The sequence below is a fragment of the Suncus etruscus genome, chromosome 17 (genome assembly GCF_024139225.1).
Source record: "Suncus etruscus isolate mSunEtr1 chromosome 17, mSunEtr1.pri.cur, whole genome shotgun sequence".
In the NCBI taxonomy this organism is placed as follows: Eukaryota; Metazoa; Chordata; class Mammalia; order Eulipotyphla; family Soricidae; genus Suncus; species Suncus etruscus.
Window position 1 is genome coordinate 73,835,685 of NC_064864.1, and position 22,604 is coordinate 73,858,288.

At 47.8% G+C, this 22,604-nt stretch overlaps 1 protein-coding gene across 1 annotated transcript in view; it reads right to left on the reverse strand.

Annotated features, from left to right (window-relative positions):
- The window catches only part of TRAF3 (TNF receptor associated factor 3), a 52,671-nt gene extending 30,504 nt beyond the window's left edge, over positions 1 to 22,167 (reverse strand). Inside the window, exon 1 of the mRNA XM_049790355.1 lies at positions 21,535 to 22,167. The gene's annotated coding sequence lies outside the window, so the exon portion shown is untranslated. The remainder of the gene's footprint in view (positions 1 to 21,534) is intronic.
- Between the last annotated feature and the right edge of the window lie 437 nt (positions 22,168 to 22,604).

Consider the following 22,604-nt stretch of genomic DNA (forward strand, 5'->3'; position numbering starts at 1 on the left):
GGAGACCATATGGGATGCCAGGGATAGAACCTGGGTCAGTCTTGGCAACCATATGCAGGCAATGCCTTAGTCGCTGGTGCTACTGCTCCAGCCCTCTTATTTATTATTTTTAAACTGTTTCTGCTGAGGTTCTGGCACTTTTCATGCACTTCAGCATCATTCCCATCACCAGAGCCCAAGTCCTTCCAATAGCACCCCATGACCCCTCCCCACATCCGCACTCGCTGTAGGGTCAGGCCAGGTCAACAAAGAAAATCTTCAATCACTGTGATTTTGACCTTTTTTACATATACGGGAGGGACCTTTTATTTTTATTTATTTATTTATTTATTTATTTATTTATTTATTTATTTATTTATTTATTTATTTATTTTGGTTTTTGGGCCACACCCGAAGGTGCTCAGGGGTTACTCCTGGCTGTCTGCTCAGAAATAGCTCCTGGCAGGCACGGGGGACCCTATGGGACACCGGGATTTGAACCAATCACCTTTGGTCCTGGATCAGCTGCTTGCAAGGCAAACGCCGCTGTGCTATCTCTCCGGGCCCTGACCTTTTATTTCTAAATCACTATGTCACCAACTATCATGCTCACATTGCCACTGACAGAAAATATGTGCCTTTTAGTCTCATGTCTATGAAACCCCGAAAAGGTGGCAGGCAACCTGTGTCTGAGCTTGGCCCCCCTCTACCGCACACCCCCTCTCCCCAGAAACAGGCTCGGCCTGTCTGTGCTGCCCTGAGATTCCAAATATGCTAAGTGAGAGTGCCCAAGTTGGTGCCCTCGGAGAGTCAGCCGGGATCCGAGGCAGCAGAGCCCACACTGGTGCCAGTCCAGCCTGGGAGTCTCCATCAGAGGGTCCCCCAGAAACTCCACTAGTAAGGCTAGGGGTCTCTGTCTTCATAGGAAAATGTGAGTTATCTAAGTTCTCTGTCTCTGTCTCTCTCTGTCTCTCTCTGTCTCTCTGTCTCTCTGTCTCTCTCTGTCTCTCTCTCTCTCTCTCTCTCTCTCTCTCTCTCTCTCTCACACACACACACACACACACACACACATTCTGTTATCCTTTCATCACATTTCTGTAAATCAAAACTGTTTAGGAACAAAACTTAGCCTGAGGTTCTGATAAACAGAAGACAACTAAAAAACAATACCTGCAGTTACTGGCCTTTCTCTGCTATAAACACCTCACAGATTATAGGTTTTAGTGTCAAAATCAGAATGTCCATAAACAGAGTTATGAAGAATTCTATTTCTTTTCTTTTCTTGAAACAATTGTGATCAACAGAATCCTTCACAGTTGAATCTGAGATATACAATGCGGCACCATCCCATCACCGGTGTCAACCTCCCTCCACCACTGGACCCAGAGTGCATCGTAGGCCACCACCCTTTGCCCCCTGGCCTGCCACTATAACAGGTTCCTTTAAGTTTAGATTGTTAACGTTTAGGTCCCTTGATTCTATTATCATTGACTTTGGCTCTGTCCTTATTTATTTCCCCACTAATGCATCCAAGACCACTTGGTCCCTGGCCCCCAACCTTTCTTTGATCCTTTCTTCTTAGATGTATAGAGAAATGCGGGAATATATGGTAAAAGAAAGTAATTGGGGCAGGAGCCCCAATTTAAAATATAAGAAATTTTAAAGATCAATTTAAAAAAAAGGTGTGTGTAAGAAAAAAAAAAAGGTATGTGTGGCAACTTTTTTTGCATAGGCACAGAAAAACATGAGACAAATAGAAAGGAAAAACCTTTGGCGTAAAAACATAGAAACCTTGACCCATGAAGCATCTTGGCATACTAAGTTGTCTAACCTCAAAGTCTTTGTCTGTGGTCCCAGACAAGTTCTTCACAATCCTGGTTGTTGTGGTCATATTCTATTCCTTTCTTTTTTTTTTTTTTTTTTTTTTTTTTGGTTTTTGGGCCACACCCGGTAACGCTCAGGGGTTACATCCTGGCTTGGGGGACCATATGTGACACCAGGGGATCGAACCTCGGTCCATCCTAGGCTAGCGCTGGCAAAGCAGACGCCTTACCTCTAATGCCACCATGCCGGCCCTCGTATTCTATTTATTTTTAAGTTCTTTGAATCATACCAGATGATGCTGGAAGTGAGCACACAGTGCCAGTGAGCTATAAGCCCCAAACCAAACCCTTGTTCTTTATCATAAGGACATGCCCGAGTAAGACTGGAAATACTTATTTGTTACATTGAATAATACCATGTAGTCTAATTACTGATTTGACACACACACACACACACACACACACACACACACACACACACACACACTTCTAAGAATAATTAAGTTTCCTATTTTTCTACACCAAGTCACATTTCTTCAAGAAATTGGTATAATCTATTCAAACTATAAAATAAATGCATGTCCACATTGTGAAATCACCCCACATACCATATCTCCAACCCCAGGCAGACGGTTCTGAAGCAGGTAGGATAGCCACAAATTAGTAAGCCAAGCCAGTCAGGAGAGAGTCTGGGAGTAGGTGACTTTTCGCCTAGTGGCATCTCTCTCTTATTAAAAAAATATCCATCTGTTTACACCTGGCGATCAAACAGTGACCCGGGACACAGGGACCTGAGAAGACCCCAACAATAGTGAGCTATTTGACCCTCTAATCAGTCCAGCTGAAGGAGGCCGTGATGGTGATTTGCCAAGCACCAACAAGTAGAGTTATACTGAATAGGGAGAAGACCAGTTTTACCAAAACTCATCCACCAGGAGGGGAAAGACTGAGTGATCCAGGTGGGCTTTTTATATATCAAAGGAAGATTTAAAGGAAAGAGGAAACTGGGGCTTTAGTTCTGGGTTAATAGCTGGGTGTCTTCTTACACAAACCTTCTAGTTTGCAGTCACAATAAGTCCAAGAACATGAGCTGTTACTTTTGAGTCTCCTGGATCAGTTGCTTGTTTTATTTTATTGTTTTTTGGTTTTTGGGTCACACCCCGCAGCGCTCAGGGGTTAGTCCTGGCTCTAGGCTCAGAAATCACTCCCGGCAGGCTCAGGGGACCTTATGGGATGCCGGGATTCGAATCACTGAGCTTCTGCATACAAGGCAAACACCTTACCTCCATGCTATCTCTCTGGCCCTCAGTTGCTTATTTCATGTATCCATGTATATACTTATTTTTGTTTCTGGGTCACACCCAGAAATGCTCAAAAATCACTCACTCCTGGTTCTGTACTGGGTTGGGCCCTGGAGACCATATGGGATGCTGGGAATTGAAACAAAGTTGGCTCTGTGCAAGATAAGTGCCCTCCCCACTGTACTGTTGCTCTGGTCCATTTCCTAACATTTTTTTTGTTTTGCTTTGGGCCAAACCCCGCGGTGCTCAGGGGTTCCTCCTGGCTATCTGCTCAGAAATAGCTCCTGGCAGACACAGGGAACCATATGGGACGCTGGGATTCAAACCAACTACCTTAGGTCCTGGATCGGCTGCTTGCAAGGCAAACACCGCTGTGCTATCTCTCCGGCCCCCATTTCCTAACATTTTGTTGTCTTCTCATCATCACCAGAGGTTTACCAACTATTAGACTATTCAAAGAACCCACATCTGCATTTGTGAGTCTTCCTTAGTGTAAATCCTTCATTCACTCTTTTTTTTTTTTTTTTTTTTTTGGTTTTTGGGCCACACCCTGTGACGCTCAGAGGTTACTCCTGGCTATGCGCTCAGAAGTTGTTCCTGGCTTCTTGGGGGACCATATGGGACGCCGGGGGATCGAACCGCGGTCCGTCCTAGGCTAGCGCAGGCAAGGCAGGCACCTTACCTCCAGCGCCACCACCCGGCCCCGCTTCATTCACTCTTACTGTTTTCACTCTTGGAGCTTTTCTTCTTTCCCTTTCTAAAGTTTTTTGTTTGTTTGTTTTGGGTCACACCCAGCAGCACTCAAGTGTTACTCATGGCTCTACACTCAGAAATCGCTCCTGGAGGGCTTGGGGGACCATATGGAATGCCGGGATTCGAACCACCATCCTTCTGTATGCAAGGTAAATGCCTTACCTCCATGCTATCTCTCCTGCCCCCTTTCTAAAGTTTTAATGAGAATTATGCTTAGCCTATGAACCTTCATTCCTTGTGCTTTTATAATGCAATAAATATCTTTCCACATACAATTTTGGCTGAATCCCACAAGTTTTGATGAGTATTGTATTTTTATTCAGTTAAAATTATTTTCTACCAAAAAAAAAAATAGAAAAGAAGGGGCCGGCGAGGTGGCGCTAGAGGTAAGGTGTCTGCCTTGCAACCGCTAGCCAAGGAAGGACTGCGGTTCGATCCCCCAGCATCCCATATGGTCCCCCCAAGCCAGGGGCAATTTCTGAGCCCTTAGCCAGGAGTAACCCCTGAGCATCAAACGGGTGTGGCCCGAAAAACCAAAAAAAAAAAAATAAATAAATAAAATTATTTTCTTTCTTACTTTTTTTGGTTTTTGGGTCACACCTGGCAGCACTCAGGGGTTACTCCTGGCTCTATGCTCAGAAACCGCTCCTGGCAGGCTCAGGGGACCATATGGGATGTCATGATTTGAACCACATCCTTCTGCATGCAAGGCCTACTCCATGCTAGCTCTCTGGCCCCTAAAATTATTTTCTTATTTCCAATATATCATCTCTAATGTCTATCATCAGAAAGTTAAATTATCAAGGATTTTTTTTCTTTTTTCTTATTTTGTTTTGGGGCCACACCGGCCAGTGCTCAGGGGTTACTCTTGGCTCTGCACTCAGAAATCGCTCTGGCAGGCTCTAGCGACCATATGGGATGCCTGGGATTGAACCTGAATCTGTCCTGGATCTGCTGCATGCAAGGCAAATGCTCTACCTACAGATATGCAATTGCTCCAGACCCAAATTTTTATAATTATCCATTTCTGTCAATGATGGTCTTTTCCCTTTCTCCATTTCATATTTTTGTTTTGGGGCCACAACTGATAATCAAGCCTCAACTCCAAAGCCAGAACACTGGAGAGATATGAGTTTGGAAGCAAACGCCGATGCAGGAAATAATTCACACACACTGAAGGGGGTGAAATGGGTTCAGGAGTCCTCACACACAAGCCTTTTGCTCCTAAGAAGCAGGCAGCTTAGAGGGGAAGTCTGGAAACGTAAGAGCATTTTCCTGAGACCAGGGATATTTATTGGGAAGAATCAAACAACACCCTGATGTGGAGAACAAGTGGCCTAAACATCAATCCAAGGTGCTATATTCAAAGATGTTTCCAACTAATGTGTAACAAGGCGTACACTGAGTAGGATGGCATCCGGTTAATCCAATATACAAGCAGTTGTTCTCTCAGCTCTGTGCTCAAGGGACCATATGTGTATTGAGGATTGCACGGGGCAGTCACAGGCAAGGCAAGCATCTTGCCTGATGTACTTATCTCTTTGGCCCCATTAATGTTGGTTTTATGTTTGAAAATAATTACAGAAAACAGTATATGTATTAATAAGTAAAAGAAAAACTTTATTTTGTGTGTGTGTGTGTGTGTGTGTGTGTGTGTTTTCCGGGCCATACCCGTTTGATGCTCAGGGGTTACTCCTGGCTAAGCACTCAGAAATCGCCCCTGGCTTGGGGGGACCATATGGGACACTGGGGGATCAAACCGCGGTGGCGATCTTTCTTGGCTAGCGCTTGCAAGGCAGACACCTTACCTCTAGCGCCACCTTGCCGGCCCCAAGAAAAACTTTTTGATCAATGTAAAAAATGACTTGCCAAGACATAAAAAGTATTCCCAAAACAAATGACATTAATTCATGGTTTTATTATTCTTTTTTTTTTTTTGGGGGGGGGGGGGGTGTTTGGGTCACACCCGAAGGTGCTCAGGGGTTACTCCTGGCTGTCTGCTTAGAAATAGCTCCTGGCAGGCACGGGGGACCATTTGGGACACCGGGATTCGAACCAACCACCTTTGGTCCTGGATAGGCTACTTGCAAGGCAAATGCCGCTGTGCTATCTCTCCAGGCCCTATTCATTTTTTTGTATGGTTTTAGGAATTACTCTTGGCAGTACCCTAAGCAAGCTAGGTATAAGCTTTCTTTTTTTTCTTTTTTGGTTTTTGGGTCACACCTGGCAGCACTCAGATTACTCCTGGCTCCACGCTCACTCCTGGCAGGCTCGGGGGACCATATGAGATGCCGGGATTCGAACCAATGACCTGCATGGAAGGCAAATGCCTTACCTCCATGGTATCTTTCCGGCCCCACAAATCCTATACTTGATGGTGAAGTGTTGAGAAGTTTGTCCTGTCATCTAAAAATACTCCTTTAATGTTTCTTCCAAACTGGGTTTCAGGGCTGGAGTGACAGCACAATGGTAGGGTGTCTGCTTTGCATGCAGAGAGCTAGGTGTAATCACTGAGTGCTGCCGGATGTGGCTCTAAAACTAACAAAATCACAACAAAAGAAAACCAAATCCTGGGTTTCAAGGCTAATGATAATGAGCTAGATAATGAGTTAGTCTGGTGCTTATCCATGACATTTTCATGGACAAATCAGAATGACAATTTGAATTATAATCTAGCTGGACAGATTCTTGGTGATGTGCACATTGCATTAAGGTTTTTTCACTTATTTTGATCTTTTGAGGGAGCCATACTTGCTTGCTCAGGGCTGACTCCTGGCTCTGCAATCACTCCTGGAGGTGTTCAAGGACCCATCTGAGACGCTGAGGATCAAAACCAGGTCAGCTATATGCCAGGCAAATACCTTCCCTCCTATACTATGGCCCTAGGTGAATTTTTTGTTTTGTTTTGTTTATCTGTTTTCTTAACTATATTCCACTATTCTCTTCTTCCTACTTCATTTAATAGATCTGCTCTTTTTCTTTGTGGATTTTGGGCCACACCTAGAGGTAGGTGCTCAGGGCTTACTCTTGGTGGTGATCGGTGGACCATATGGGGCACTAAGATTCAAACCCAGGACAGCCGCAGGCAAGACAAGTGTCCTCCCTACTATACTATTGCCCTGGTTCCCACCTGCTATTTTTTTTATTTGTTTGTTTTTTGTTTTGGTTTTTGGGTCACACCCGGCAGTGCTCAGGGGTTACTCCTGGCTCCACGCTCAGAAATCGCTCCTGGCAGGCTCGGGGGACCATATGGGATGCCAGGATTTGAACCAATGACCTTCTGCATGAAAGGCAAACGCCTTACCTCCATGCTATCTCTCCGGCCCTCCCACCTGCTATTTTTAATGGGAGTTCCTTTGTACGTTGAGTTCCTACTTTGATTTTGCTGCTTCCGGTATTTCAGCTGTCTTTTGCAATTCTGATTACAGTGTGGATACATTTATTCTGCCTGGATCCCTTCTGGCCTCTGAACCCAGGTGCTTACACTCCTTAACTCGGGTAAATTCTTTATCATTGACAGCAATGTCATTGCCTGTTCCTCAGGGATTCTGAAGAATCTCATTGCTCCTCATGTGCTCATTCCATAATTCTCTAGAACGCTGCTCATTCCTTTTCCGACTTTTTTTCCTACATTCTGTGGTTTTTTAGAGGTTTCCAACATTTTGGATTGGCAGTCAGCTGCTATTACTCCATACCTGAGCCCTTCCTCTAAATTTCTTATTTCACCCACCACACACTCTGGTTCTGTCATTTCTCGCTATTTCTTTGTTTCTGTCCTCCTTCATTCCCGTGCTCCACTGACTGCCCATACATTGGTTTATTTGAACTCATCCAAAAGCTTCCAACAGCCTCATGATGGTGTCTCTAGTCATATTCTGAGAGGTTCTGAGGCTGGCTGGTACTGGGAGAATCTTAAATGCTCTCTTTGAGTTGCTCTCTTTGAGCTTCCTGAGGCTCTGCAGGTATCTCCATGGTCTCAGTTGTGCTACCAGGATGGATCTTTGTTGTTCACTCCTGTGGGAGTCTCCAAGGGATTGGGCTGTGTTGTTCTTTCCCTCGTTTCCTACTGGTCCTCAACCAGTGACAGGAGGTGTAAGTGTGAGCAGTGTGATGTGTAATGAGTAGAAATGTACATGTACATGGCCAAGCTCCATAAGGGTATGAGCAGCAGAGAACAAAATTACGTGGGCCGGGGAGATGAATGAGTAGTAGAAGGCCTGCTGAGAGGCAAGAATTGGGTGTTGAGGGCCCGGAGAGATAGCACATCGGTATTTGCCTTGCAAGCAGCCGATCCAAGACCAAAGGTGGTTGGTTCGAATCCCGGCGTCCCATATGGTCCCCCGTGCCTGCCAGGAGCTATTTCTGAGCAGCCAGCCAGGAGTAACCCCTGAGCAACGCCAGGTGTGCCCCCCCCCAAAAAAAAAAAAAAAAACAAAAAAAAAAAGAAAAAAGAAAAAAAAGAATTGGGTATTGAGGCTGCTAGGACCCAGGTGGGAGTGAGACTTGGTGTCCAGTTATTAAATAAACCCAGAACAGGAAGAACTCACACTCCTGAACATATATGCACGAGAAAAATTCTTAAAACAACTGCTAACAGAAAGACATCATTAGCAACGCAACAGTAGCTGGAGATTTCAACACCGTCACCTCCTGCTAGATCATGAACACTCAACAAGCGCATACTGGCTTTAAAAAAAAATGAAAAAAGGGGCTTCGTGTATTTGTATAAATATAGCGGTTTACCCCCCCAAAAGCTGAATACACATTCTTCCCCAATGCTATTGAAAAATTCTCCAAGATAGACCATATACTGGGTTACAAAGCATTACCTCCATAAAATCAAGAGGAGAGAAATTTTATCAACAGCCTTCTAAGATCATGACGCACTGAACAGAGAAGTGAATTACAAACAGAAATGCAGATCTAACTTTAACACCTGGAAATTAAACAAATCACTACTAAACAACCAATGGGTCAGAGAGGAAATCAAGATTTCTGGAAACCAATGAGAATGAGGACATGAATCATCAGACTTCGCGGGACACAGTAAAAGTGGTGTTAAGAGGAAAACATAGCTTTGTGAGCACTGATCAGGAAGGAATGGCCGCATAAAGAACTTAATGGTGTAGTTTAAGAAATTAACCAACAGCAAGACGGTGGCCATGGAAGTCGATATCCGCTAAGGAGTGTGTAACAACAACAAAACAAGAAATAACCAACAAAATGAGCAGCAAATATAAAATACACATATTTATAAATATATATAATATAAAATATAAAATAATTAGCAAAAATAAAGCAGGCAGTAAGAAGGAAACCTAAGCAGAAATTAATGAACTGGAAACCAAAAAACAACAACCAACAACCAAAAAGCCAGCACAACAGTCCAAAAGATCAATGAAAGCAAGAGGTGGTTCTTTGAAACAGTTTCTACAAAGCTAACATCACCTGCTACAAAAGCATTCAAAGACACCACAAAAAAAGTGAACTACAGGCTGATATCCTTGATAAACACAGATGCATAGATCCTCAATAAAATACTAGAAAATTGAACCTAACAATTCATCAAAAAAATCATACATCGGGGCCGGGCGGTGGCGCTGGAGGTAAGGTGCCTGCCTTGCCTGCGCTAGCCTAGGACGGACCGCGGTTCGATCCCCCGGCATCCCATATGGTCCCCCAAGAAGCCAGGAGCAACTTCTGAGCGCATAGCCAGGAGTAACCCCTGAGCGTCACAGGGTGTGGCCCAAAAACCAAAAACCAAAAAAAAAAAAAAATCATACATCATGACCAAGTAGGGAAAAGGATGGTTTAACATAAGAAAGTGAATCAATATAATAAAGTTTATCAGCAGAAGAAAAAATTACATAATCATATCAACAGATGCAGAGAGAACATTTGATAAGATCCAGAACCCATTCATTATTTAAAAAAAAAATCAGTAAGATGGAACTGAAGGAACTTTCCTCAATATAATCAAGTCATTTACCTGTGGCAAACATTCTACTCAATAGGGAAAAATTAAAAGCCTTTCCTCTAAGATCTGGCAGAAGATAAGTTTGCCCACTCTCACCACTTCTATTCAAGTACTGGAAGTACTTGACACAGCAATTAGGGAGGAAAAAGAAATCAAGTACATCCAGATAGGAAAGAAAGGAAGAAGTAAAGATCTCACTGTTTGTGAATGACACAATACTATATTTAGAAAATCCTAAAGTGTCTATAAAATGCTTCTATAAACAATAGATTTGTATAGTAAAGTAGTTGGATACAAAATAAGCAAGAATTTGCCTTTCTCAGTGCAAAACAAGTGGCGGTTATTAGCGATGACGATGTACTTCGGATCTGGATTTGCAGTACTTTCTTTATAGTAAGACATCAGCTGCTTAAGAAATAAGCTTCTGGGCCCGGAGAGATAGCACAGCGGCGTTTGCCTTGCAAGCAGCCGATCAGGACCAAAGGTGGTTGGTTCGAATCCCGGTGTCCCATATGGTCCCCCGTGCCTGCCAGGAGGTACTTCTGAGCAGACAGCCAGGAGTAATCCCTGAGCGCCGCCGGGTGTGACCCAAAAACCAAAAACCAAAAAAAAAAAATAAGCTTCTGGGGCCGGAGAGATAGCATGGAGGTAAGGTGTTTGCCTTCCATGCAGGAGGTCATCGGTTCGAATCCCGGCGTCCCATATGGTCCCCTGTGCCTGCCAGGAGCAATTTCTGATCCTGGAGCCAGGAATAACCCCTGAGCACTGCCGGGTGTGACCCAAAAAAAAAAAAAAAAAAGAAAAGAAAAAGAAAAAAGAAATAAGCTTCTTAAGAAATAAGCACTTGTGGGCCTGGAGAGATAGTACAGCGGCCTTTGCCTTGCAAGCAGCCAATCCAGGACCAAAGGTGGTTGGTTCAAATCCCAGTGTCCCATATGGTCCCCCGTGCCTGCCAGGAGCTATTTCTGAGCAGACAGCCAGGAGTGACCCCTGAGCACTGCCGGGTGTGGCCCCAAAAAAAAACAAAAAAAAAAAAGAAAGAAGCACTTGTGGGGCCGGAGAGATAGCATGGAGGTAAGGTGTTTGTTTGCTTTTCATGCAGAAGGATGGTGGTTCGATCCCCGGCACCGTATATGATTCCCTGAGCCCCACCAGGAGTGATCTCTGAGTGCAAAGCCAGGAAGGAGTAAGCACTAAGAAACTCCAGGTGGTCTGCAAACTTAGAAACAATAACAACTAAAATATAATAAATTTTAAATAGACAAAATCAAACCAATATGCCTATTTTTTGAAATTCAACAAAGCTGACAAACTTTTCTCAGTTTTTTGGGGGGGCTTACTTGACAGTGTGCACAGCTATCCCTTGCTCTATGATTAGGGATCACTCGTGGTGGAACTGGGATGTAACCCAAAACAGAGGTGTTTCTCCCATCTTCCTTCCTCTTTCATTTAAACCTATCCCCCTTTGATATGTAAAAGCCCACCTAGGTCACTTGACCCTCCCCTGCCTGGCGGATTTTATAAGGTCAGTTTTTGCTTGGCACCACAAGGGAGAAGCCACTGACTCCATGACTCTCCTGACTGGCTTGGTTTATTAATTCTTCCCTGGCTACTTTAATATGCTTTAATATGCTTCAGGCCTATCAGCCTGGGATTGGAAATACAGTGTGTGAGATGATTTCAAAATGTGGGAATTGGGCCCGGAGAGATAGCACAGCGGCGTTTGCCTTGCAAGTAGCCGATCCAGGACCAAAGGTGGTTGGTTCGAATCCCGGTGTCCCATAGGGTCCGCCGTGCCTGCCCAGCACCACTTCTCGCTCTTGACCCCACACAGTCTCTGCTGGGGAAAGTCATTCCTGACTCGGGACATCAGCAAGCCCTAAAGGGAGCTTCTCACATCAGTAAAACACAGAGAAATGAGGCGTGACTCACGCAGTAGGTGTCTGGCCTGTGCGGAACCCTGGCTCTAGCCCCAGCACCCTATAGCCCCCCACCTGACCTCCCAGCATTGCCAAGGAGCACCCCAAAGACAACAGAGAAAATTACTGGCTAGTTGCTAGCTGCCAGAATGAGAATTTACTGGAGCGGTGAGTTTGTATTCGGCAAGCACCATGAGTGAGATGAGTGGAGCAAGGCTAAGAGTAAAATGTCTAGCCCAGGCTGGGCTCAAACATAGAGAACATGTCTTGAAGCCCGAGTCACTGAGTTCAACCTCCAGTGCCACCCACACACCAGCAGTGATCAGGCAGCAGCACTCGCCCTCTTGGACTGCCAGGAGCACAACAGCCTCAGGCATCCCCCACTCCAGCCAAGAGTCTCAGAGCATCCAGGTTGCTGCAGTATCAGAAACCACCACAAAAGGGAAGGGGAAAAGAAGCCAAACACGAGAGAAATGACTCATCCTGCTCTTGAGGAATCAATGAAGCTATGGGTGAAAGAGGGTTTGTTTCAGGGCCACACCCGCTGGGTCAGGACCGGAACTTCCTGCCTGTGCTCCAGCCTGCTGAGGTCTCTCAGGATGCCAGTCTAGCACAGACATTTGGGAGTAGCTGTCTTTTTTTTTTGTTTGTTTTGTTTTTTTTGGTTTTTGGGCCACACCCGGCGGGGCTCAGGGGTTACTCCTGGCTGTCTGCTCAGAAATAGCTCCTGGCAGGCACGGGGGACCATATGGGACACCGGGATTCGAACCAACCACCTTTGGTCCTGGATCGGCTGCTTGCAAGGCAAACACCGTTGTGCTATCTCTCCGGGCCCGGAGCATCTGGTCATGAGTTCAAATCCCTGGTGTCCCACATGTGTCGAGTGTAAGGCCGGCAGCTCTACATATGGGTCCCGGGGCACTGCCAAGGACTTTCTGGCCTAAAGGACCTGGGTCACCATTTCCCTGGTCCCTACACATCAACAATAGCAAAGAGGAGATAAGGGAGGGGGGGAGGAATGGAACAAAGGTTCTGGCTTGACTGGAAAAGCAGAATTAGTTTTCAGTGGAGGCAGATGGAGGGGCGGGCCTGTCTGCAGCCAACTGGGTCCTTCAAGCTGCACCTCAGTCAAGCTCCAAAAGCCAGTTGGCACACATTTCCTCCAGCCCGAGAATAGAAACTGTCAGACACTTCATAGATAACGAGGTTGAATATACAAGGTATCTAACTTCATACTTCTGGGGCTCTTGGAATTTAATATTCTTCAAGGTGCACAGACCTTCCAGAATCCATCTATACTTCCAAGTCCAATGTCATCCCCCAGCACAGCGGCGAAATTTCTAGATTCACTTACCTACCCTGCAACTGACTGATCATGTTATTTTGTCTGAGTTGTCTGTGAGCATGAAACTATTCCAGGTTATCCTGAAATCACCACCTAGTTGGTCTTCCAAATAAGCTCCGTTCAGCAATGCTGACTTTGTTTATTTAATATGGCTTTGATTCACTGCAATTTACTGGATGAATTTAGAGATTTGCTATTAGCATCAAATTTGTTTTCCCACATTGATCGATATTTTGAACACGAAATATTCTACTGTCAAGAAAAAGAGGAGCTGGGGGCCGGGCGGTGGCGCTGGAGGTAAGGTGCCTGCCTTGCCTGCGCTAACCTAGGACGGACCGCGGTTCGATCCCCCGGCGTCCCATATGGTCCCCCAAGAAGCCAGGAGCAACTTCTGAGCGCATAGCCAGGAGTAACCCCTGAGCCTCACAGGGTGTGGCCCAAAAACCAAAAAAAAAAAAAAAAAGAAAAAGAGGAGCTCTTTTCCACTGCTGAATGTTGTTTGAGTCCTCAAGTAAACAGAATTGAGCTGCGACAGGACCCAACAATTCTTATCCCGGCACCTATCCCCACGACACAGAAACATTCATTTGAAAAGCCACATGCACATCTAGTCACTCTAGCACTCAGTCTGAGAGCTATGATATGGCATCAGCCTAGGTGCCCAACTGTAAGACGACATCCAGCTATTAAGCCAAAAGGCAAAGGTGTGCCCCCATCTTCCTCTTTCGTTTAAACCAATCATTTTGACCTGTGAAAACCCACCTAAATCACTCAACCCTCTGCCTCCTGGTGAAATCTGTACTTGGAGAATGAAAAGAAAGTCAGTCTGGCTTGGTGCGCTCAGAGACCATGAGGGGAGGGAGAAGCCGCTGCCCCATGACTCTCTCTGAACTGGCTTGATTTATTAATTCTTCACGGCTACTCTGCCTCTTCAGACCTGTTTGCCTGAGGTTGGAAATACCGTGTATGGGGTGATTTCATGGCCAGAGGATGTATTTTACACCCAACCACAGATGAATAAATTATGAAGATGTGGTACATATACACAATGGAATACTACACAGCTGTAAGGAACAATAAAATCATATATGCTGCCAACTGGTTGGAACTGGAAGCTCTCCGGCAGAGTGAAGGAAGCTAGAAGAAGGGTCAACATAGGATGACCTCACTTTTCTGGAGTATGCAGGATTGAACAGGAGGAGGTGGAAAGCCCAGGAGCCACACCGCAGTCATGACAGATCTCTGAGGAGACTAGCCAAGCCACACAAATCCACAGTATCCCAGGCAAGTCTTCTGGTTGAAAACTCTGGGTGACCTTAGGAGGGGAGTGGGCCAAGCCCCTGCCCTGCTGAAGCCCCAGAAACTGCCCACATATCCCACAATCATAGCTTTTCAAAGGGCCCAGCTTCATGCTTAATCTCATAATTAATGAAGATTCTAAGTGCATGGGGCCGGAGAGAGAGCATGGAGGTGGGGTGTTTGCCTTGCATGCAGAACGACGGTGGTTCGAATCCGGGCATCCCATATGGTCCCTTGAGCCTGCGTAGAGCCAGGAATAACCCCTGGGCGCTGCCGGGTGTGATCCAAAAAACAAACAAACAAACAAGATTCTAAATGCCAGTTTGGGGCAACCTCCCCTTTCCGCTCCACAGTCCTGCCAGAGTGCCAATAGCCACACCCCATCTCACAGCACCCCACATGCAAACTCAGGGGCCCAGTTCTACACATCCGGGAATGCCTGGGGTGGATAGCCATATAGGTGGCCACTCTATGTATGTAAGGTCACACCTGACTCCTCTGAATTCCTCAATATGACAGCCAGTAGGAGCACAGCAGGAGATGGGAAGTAGCAAAGAAAACCACTAAGCTCAATAAACAGAAACAATAACACAGAAGACTCAACTAGCAACGAACAGATCAGTAAACCCCTCAGACAATGACTTAATTACCTAGTTGTGAGATACGAATATTTTCACAAATTTTCTTTAGCTGAAGCATTTTTCAATAATCCTGTTAACCATTTAGTTGTAACAATTGATATAAAATAAATATAAGCAATATAAAATAAATTATTCTGTGCCCCCCCCCTTTTTTTGGTTTTTGGGCCACAACTGATGATACTCAGGGGTTATTCCTGGCTATGCGCTCAGAAATTGCACTTGTGGGCTGGAGAGATAGCATGGAGGTAGGGCATTTGCCTTGCATGCAGAAGGATGGTGGTTCGAATCCCAGCATCCCATATGGTTCCCCAAGCCTGCCAGGAGCGATTTCTGAGCGTAGAGCCAGGAGTAATCCCTGAGCACTGCCCAAAAACCAAAAAAAAAAAAGAAAGAAAAGAAAAAAGAAAACACTCCTGGCTTGGGGGACCATATGGAAGGCTGGGGATCGAACTGAGGTCCATCCTGGATTAGCTGCATGCAAGGCAAACGCCCTACTGCTGTGCTATCATTCTGGACCATCTGTGTCTGCCTTTTTTTTTTTTTTTTGGTTTTTGGTTTTTGGGCCACACCCAGCATTGCTCAGGGGTGACTCCTGGCTGTCTGCTCAGAAATAGCTCCTGGCAGGCACGGGGGACCATATGGGACACTGGGATTCGAACCAACCACCTTTGGTCCTGGGTCAGCTGCTTGCAAGGCAAACACAGCTGTGCTATTTCTCCGGGCCCTCTGTGTCTGCTTTTGAGGCAGGATGGGGTTGATGGGTGGAAAACTTGGAACAATGAGAAGGTCACACTAGTGGTGGGATTGATGCTGGAATACTAATTGCCAGAGACAACTCTTAGGAAAAGTTTTGTGAATGGGGCCCGGAGAAATAGCACAGCGGCGTTTGCCTTGCAAGCAGCCGATCCAGGACCTAAGGTGGTTGATTCGAATCCCAGTGTCCCATATGGTCCCCTGTGCCTGCCAGGAGCTATTTCTGAGCAGATAGCCAGGAGTAACCTCTGAGCAACACCGGGTGTGGCCCAAAAACCAAAAAAAGAAGAAAAGTTTTGTAAACTATAGTGTTTAGGGGCTGGAGTGTTGGCGCAAGCAATATGGCGTCTGCCTTGCACCACGTGCTAACCTAGGATGAACTGTGGTTTGATTCCCGCCTCCCCCCCACCCCGCCCCCGTCCCCAAGCCAGGAGCAATTTCTGTGTTTGTTTTTTGTTTTGTTTTGTTTTGTTTTGTTTTTCAGCCACACCATGACATTCAGGGGTTACTCCTGGCTATGCGCTCAGAAATTGCTCCTGGCTTGGGGGACCATATGGAATGCCAGGGAATTGAACCGCAGTCTGTCCTAGGCTAGAGCATGAAAGACAAATGCCTTACTGCTTGTGCCAGCTCTGGCCCCAACCAGGAGTGATTTCTGAGTGCACAGCCAGGAGTAACCCCTGAGCATCATGGGTCTACCCCCAACTCCCCCCTCCAAAAAAGACCATAGTGTTTAAACAAAGTAACTTTTTTTTTTTTTTTGGTTTTTGGGTCACACCTGGCGGTGCTTAGGGGTTACTCCTGGCTCTGCACACAGAAGTTGCTTCTGGCAGGCACAGGAGACCATATGGGATGCTAGGATTTGAACCACCATTTGTTTGATTCAGCTGCGCGCAAGGCAAACGTTCTACTGCTGTGCTAACTCTCCGGCCCCTAAAGTAATTTTTAAAATAAAAACCAAAGAATAACTGGATGAGGGAATGCAATGTAGTAAAATGCCTAAAAAAAGAAAAATCAGGGGAATAAGAGGAGAATGGGGGTAATGGGGTTTGGTCTGTCAGTGATGTGGACAGTGGCAGAGCTCTAGGACAGATCCAAAATAAAATCCAAACTTAACAAAGGGAATTGGGGGCACTGGCTGAGGGAAGATGACACTGACAGTTGAGACTGCTGCTAAAACATTGTTAAGTTTGAAACTCAACAATCAATGACATCAATCACAATTCTTGAATAAAATTTAAAAAAAGTAGAGCTCTCCGATCAACATTTTCCACATGGGAAGTTCAACAGTTCCTCTAAATCGACTTATTATTCATTTTTTAATTTTTCGACTACTCTTATTTTTTTGTGCCACCCAAGCTGTGCTCAGGGTTGGCTCAGGGACCACTCCTCCTGGGGCTCAGGGACCACTCCTCCTGGGACTCAGGGACCACATAGGGTGCTGGGGGTTAAACTCATCCTGTCGCATGCAGGGCAAGTGCCCTACCCACTGTATTCCTGCTCCAGGCCCTATGAAATCCGGCTGGAGGAACAGCACTGACCGTCGGAGCTAGCAGGACAGCTAAGCTGCTTAGGGCAAAGCACCAGTTAGTGGCTCTCGGCCGCATGCCCTGCAGAGCCTGGCACTTCCCTGGTTGTGAGCACACGGGCCAGCAGGGGCCTAGTGTCGACACAGATCCTGGGCACACACACCGATTCTCACAAGCTCCAGCAACACCAACTTGGGCAAAGTCGGGCACATCCAAGGTACCTATAGCCCTGCCCCTGCCCCTGTCCTCACTCCTTCCTTCCTTCCTCTACCCCTTCCTTCCTTTTCCCCTTCTAAATCTCGAGCTTGGCTTCAGTCAGGGACCCCCTAAGATCAGGGCACCCACAACACGTTTACTGGATCTGTGGAGAGCAACATGAGGGCCAAGCAGAGAGCTCGTGCGGGGGTGGGGGGGAGGAGGAAGGGGAGGAGGAAGAAGAGGAGGAAAAGGAGAAGTTGGAGGAGGACAGGGCTGGAGGCTGCAAGCTTCTGAGAAGCCACAGGTAAGGCTGAGGTGAAGTGGCCATCCAGCCAAGTCCAAGGGCGACACTGTGGCTGTTCATCTTCCACAAAGGGACAAAAGGGCAGGAGACAGCATAGGGGCATGTGTGCGTGTGCGTGTGTGTGTGTGTGTGTGTGTGTGTGTGTGTGTGTGATTACAGGGGGTGCACAGATATATGTGTATGTGTGTGTATGTACAGGGGAACACAGGTCCATGTGTCCATGTGTAAATGTGTTGAAGGGGGAGCGCAAGTGTGCATGTGTAGAGGGGAAGGCAGGAGATCCAGCACAGGTGGGGGTAGGGTTAAGGGGAGAAGCAGGAAACACGGCAGGTGTAGGTTAGTGCATGTGTGTGCATGGGGAAGGCAGGTTGCCCAATAAAGTGTGTGTGTGTGTGTGCGCGCGTATGCTCGCATATGTGTGCTGACAAATATTTGTACCTGGTAAATATAAAACGCATCAGATACAGACTAAAAAAATGCATTTCTTTTCTTTTCTTTTTTCTGGTTTTTGGGTCACATCTGGCAGCGCTCAGGAGTTACTCCTGGCTCTGTGCTCAGAAGTTGCTTCTGGCAGAGACCATATGGGATGCTGGGATTTGAACAAGGATCCATCCTGTGTTGGCCACGTGCAAGACAAACACCTTACTGCTGTGCCATTGCTCCAGCCCTAGAAAATGCATTTCTGTGGGCCAGAGTGACAGTATAGCGGGCAGGCTGGTTTTGTCACCAGCCCGAGTTCTATTCCCCATGTCCCATATGGTCTCTTGAACACAGAACTACAAGTGATCCCTGAGCACAGACAGAAGTAAGCTCAAAACTGATGGGAGTGAATCACAAACAAACAAACAAACCCCAGAAAAGGTGTTTGTTAAAAAAGACACCTCTCTCAGTTGGAGTAGTATAGAGAGTTAAGGCACTTACTTGCCTTACAAGTGGCTGATCCAAGCCACCACACTGGATCTGTGTGCCTGTGCCAGGAGTGGCCCCTGAGAAGAATGTGACTCCAGGCTAGAACAGGCTAAAATACCATCCATGAAGATGACTGACAGAAGCAGTTGTTTGTTGTTTTTTGAGCCATACCCAGTGGTGCTCAGGGTTTCCCCCTTGCTCTGTGCTCAGAAATCACTCCTAGAGAGCTCAGGGGACTGAACGGAATGCTGGGGATTGAACCCAGGTTGGCCCTCCCCACTGTGCTATCTCTCTGGCCCTGCATCTAGCACAGTTTGATGCTTCCAAACCTCAGGTAGGTACTGAAGGAAGACACCTATACTCCAGGCATTCAGCCTAGGGCCAGGGTAGGCCAGGTAAGGAAGATGGTCAGCCAACGAGGGCAGCAGGCTGTGGGAAGGAGGAGAGGGACCAAATAAGACCAGGTGCTGAGCCCAATTAGAAAAGCAATAGGGGGGGCCGGAGAGATAGCATGGAGTTAAGGTGTTTGCCTTTCATGCAGAAGGATGGTGGTTCTAATCTCAGCATCCCATATGGTCCCCCGTGCCTGCATGGGCGATTTCTGAGCATAGAGCCATGAATAACCCCTGTGCACTGCTGGGTGTGACCCAAAAACAAAACAAAAAAAATAATAAAGAAAATAAAGAAAAGGAAAGAAAAGCAGTAGGGTACTTGCCTAGCTTGCGGCTGACCCCAAGACCTAATAGCAGATGAACCCTTCCCCTCCAGAGGTGATGTCTGAAGAGTCCCTGGGAACATTTATCAGAGAGGCCACTGGGTCCTCTCTCTTATGAGGCCACAGTGCCTCTGCCCTGGGCTCTCCTGCCAGGGCCCAAGGAAGTTTCCAGAGAGCATGTCCTTGGTCTTGAACCCACCCACCCACCAACCCTGCTCCTGCTTGGCCTCTTGAACCCAACCCAGAGCACCCTCTCTCCCTTTTCAGGGTCCCCAGAGCACTCAGCCATAGGCCTGAGATCCAGAAAACAGAAAGAGCCTCCAGCCTTCCCAGAACTCTGGCTAGGGAGGGACAAGGAGGAAGGTGGTGAGGGGGCCGGGCGGGGGCACAGCAAAACTGTGTGGGGCAGGACAGGTAGCAAAGGCCCAGCCAGGACAGGGGCAGGCCCAGACTGAGACATACGCACCGAGAGACAAGTTAGCTGCAGCCTAAGGGCCTAAGGACCACGGAGCCGATGGGCCCAAAGGTGTAGGTGCCAAGACAGGTAGAAATGACTTCCTGGGGCCTGAAACCTGCAGCCAGCCTGTCCGCACCTGCTCTGGGGTCTGACCTATGCCTGAATCGGGAGACTCAGTTTCCTCCCCAGAGAGCCAGGAAATACTGAAGGAGGCAGATGAGTCCCAGACCAGGACAACCTTCAGTGAAGCTCAGAGCCTTGAGATCAAGTGTCCTGGCTGGACCACCATCCCAGGGGCTGCAGGACACCTGCAGAACACGACCTCCCACTGTCTCAGCCACAAAATCAAGAGTCTCAGCTGCTGTCTGTCTCTCTCTCTCTCACATACACACACACACACACACACACACACACACACACACACACACACACACACACACGGAAGCTGAGGCACACATGGTGCTCACAGGCCTGTCTCTCCATACACCCAAGCTCTAGAACTGGGTTGCCTTCTTGTATTCAAAGAGGGAGGTCCGGCTGGCCTCTAAAGCCCGGCTCTCCGTGCCCTGGCTGTGGGATGGAAAAGATGTGCTTCAGATGGCGAAGAAGCCTGCTGACCACACCGTAGCACCTCAGGGTGCAACTAACTGTGCTTTGGGGGCTGGAAGGTTGCTGCCCCCCCCAGTCTTTTCTAATGCTGATGCCAAGGTTTAGGGTCTCAGCAAGACACCAGGACAGTGGGGATGGGGAAGACAGACATCTGGGAGGGGAGGGGAGGGGAGGGGAGGGGAGGGAAGGGAAGGGAAGGGAAGGGAAGGGAAGGGAAGGGAAGGGAAAGGGAAAGGGAAAGGGAAAGGGAAAGGGAAAGGGAAAGGGAAAGGGAAAGGGAAAGGGAAAGGGAAAGGGAAAGGGAAGGGAAGGGAAGGGAAGGGAAGGGAAGGGAAGGGAAGGGAAGGGAAGGGAAGGGAAGGGAAGGGAAGGGAAGGGAAGGGAAGGGAAGGGAAGGGAAGGGAAGGGAAAGGCCGTAGCAAGACAGGAGGAATTTCTAATTTCTAGGTGCTGCTGGTACATGCAGAGCAGACTCAGCTATAAAGCCTGGTTGAAATGCCAGCAACTCCCGAACCCATTCAAAAAGCTCCACAGAATGCATGCAGTTGCCATGGAAACACTGACAGTATCTTTCCTAGCACTGGACACATACATTACCACTCGTAATGCATTTAACACAGTTTGGGGCCACCAATTCATAACAGAATTAGAGTTCTGACTCTTAGGTAAACAAAGAGGAGCGGCTGGAGGGGCAGGCAGCTCTGTGGAGCACCAATCCTGGCTACCGCGGCTGCACGGAGCATTAGCAGGCAGAGAAGACCAGCGCAGACCCCCACCTGGGGGACAGAGTACAGATCAGACACGCCCACCTCGCTGGAGCCCACCATGCTTAGAGCAGGAAGGGAAAGGAGACTCTCTCAAGGGTCTTCAGTGACTGACCTGGGCACTAGTGATATCAAAGGTCACAGCTATCGCCTGAGAGAAAGAAAAGTTCTGCAGGCACCTACACAGCCCCGATTCTCCCCAGCCCTCTCGAGCCCGTTGACGCTCAAAAATGCACTTAATGCACAACTGACAACGCACCTGACCCAGCAGTGGAGCAGAGAAGAAAAGGCAATTACTGTGGCCAGGCTGCGAAGCATCTTCCATCATTCCCCTTCGCTGGAGGCCCGCAGCGCTGCTCCCCGGCTGCCGGGCCACAACCATGACGCCACCGCCTGCAGGTTACAGCGAGGAGGCCCCGGTCCATTGCTCCCCCGCACACCACAAGTCCTGGTGTGCGTATGGCCGGGAAGGGGAGCCCGAGACCTTCCCACTGCCTGTTGCCACATGCACAAGCTTGGGCCCACGCTGCATTGCAGTGTTTCCAGAGGCTGCCAGCCCGGGTTTATTGAGACTCTGGAAACACGAGCTGCCTTTTCATCAGGAGGGCTGTGTAAGGACCCTAAAATAAAAGATGTAGCTACTTGAGAGAGAAGGGGGACCCCCACGTCCTAAAGGATACGGGATCGCTGGGCAAGCTGGGAAGGGGGAGATAGGCTCATGGGCAGGGAGACGCATCGCATCCCTAGCCAGGCCCCTTGCAGGAGGCACAGCGCAGGGGAGGAGCTGCAGGGAGGAGCCAGGAGCCCCCTGCAGAGACGCGTGGACAAGAAGCACCTTCAGGCACTGTGCTCTGCGGGAAGCAGCATCGCGCCATGCTGAGATCATGATGTGATGGAAGCTCGACACGCGACCACTGACCACACTACACTACCAGACTCAGAGAGAGGCTCGTTCTGCCCCACGGGTGCAGCACCCAAGGAGATGTTCGGTCGGGGGCTCCACACCTTGCAGGGTGGGAATTTTTTTTTTTTTTTTGGTTTTTCGGTCACACCCGGCAGTGCTCAGGGGTTACTCCTGGTTCTACGCTCAGAAATCGCTCCTGGCAGGCTCAGGGAACCATATGGGACGCCGGGATTCGAACCACTGACCTTCTGCATGAGAGGCAAACGCCTTACCTCCGTGCTATATCTCCGGCCCCGCAGGGTGGGAATTTTCAACAGGAGCACAAGGTCACAGGAGAGACAGGAAGGAGCAGGTACCAGGGTGGGTGTTTTGAAGGGCCCTGTGGATAGCACTGGCCAAGCCAACTGCCAAGACCTGGCACTGGG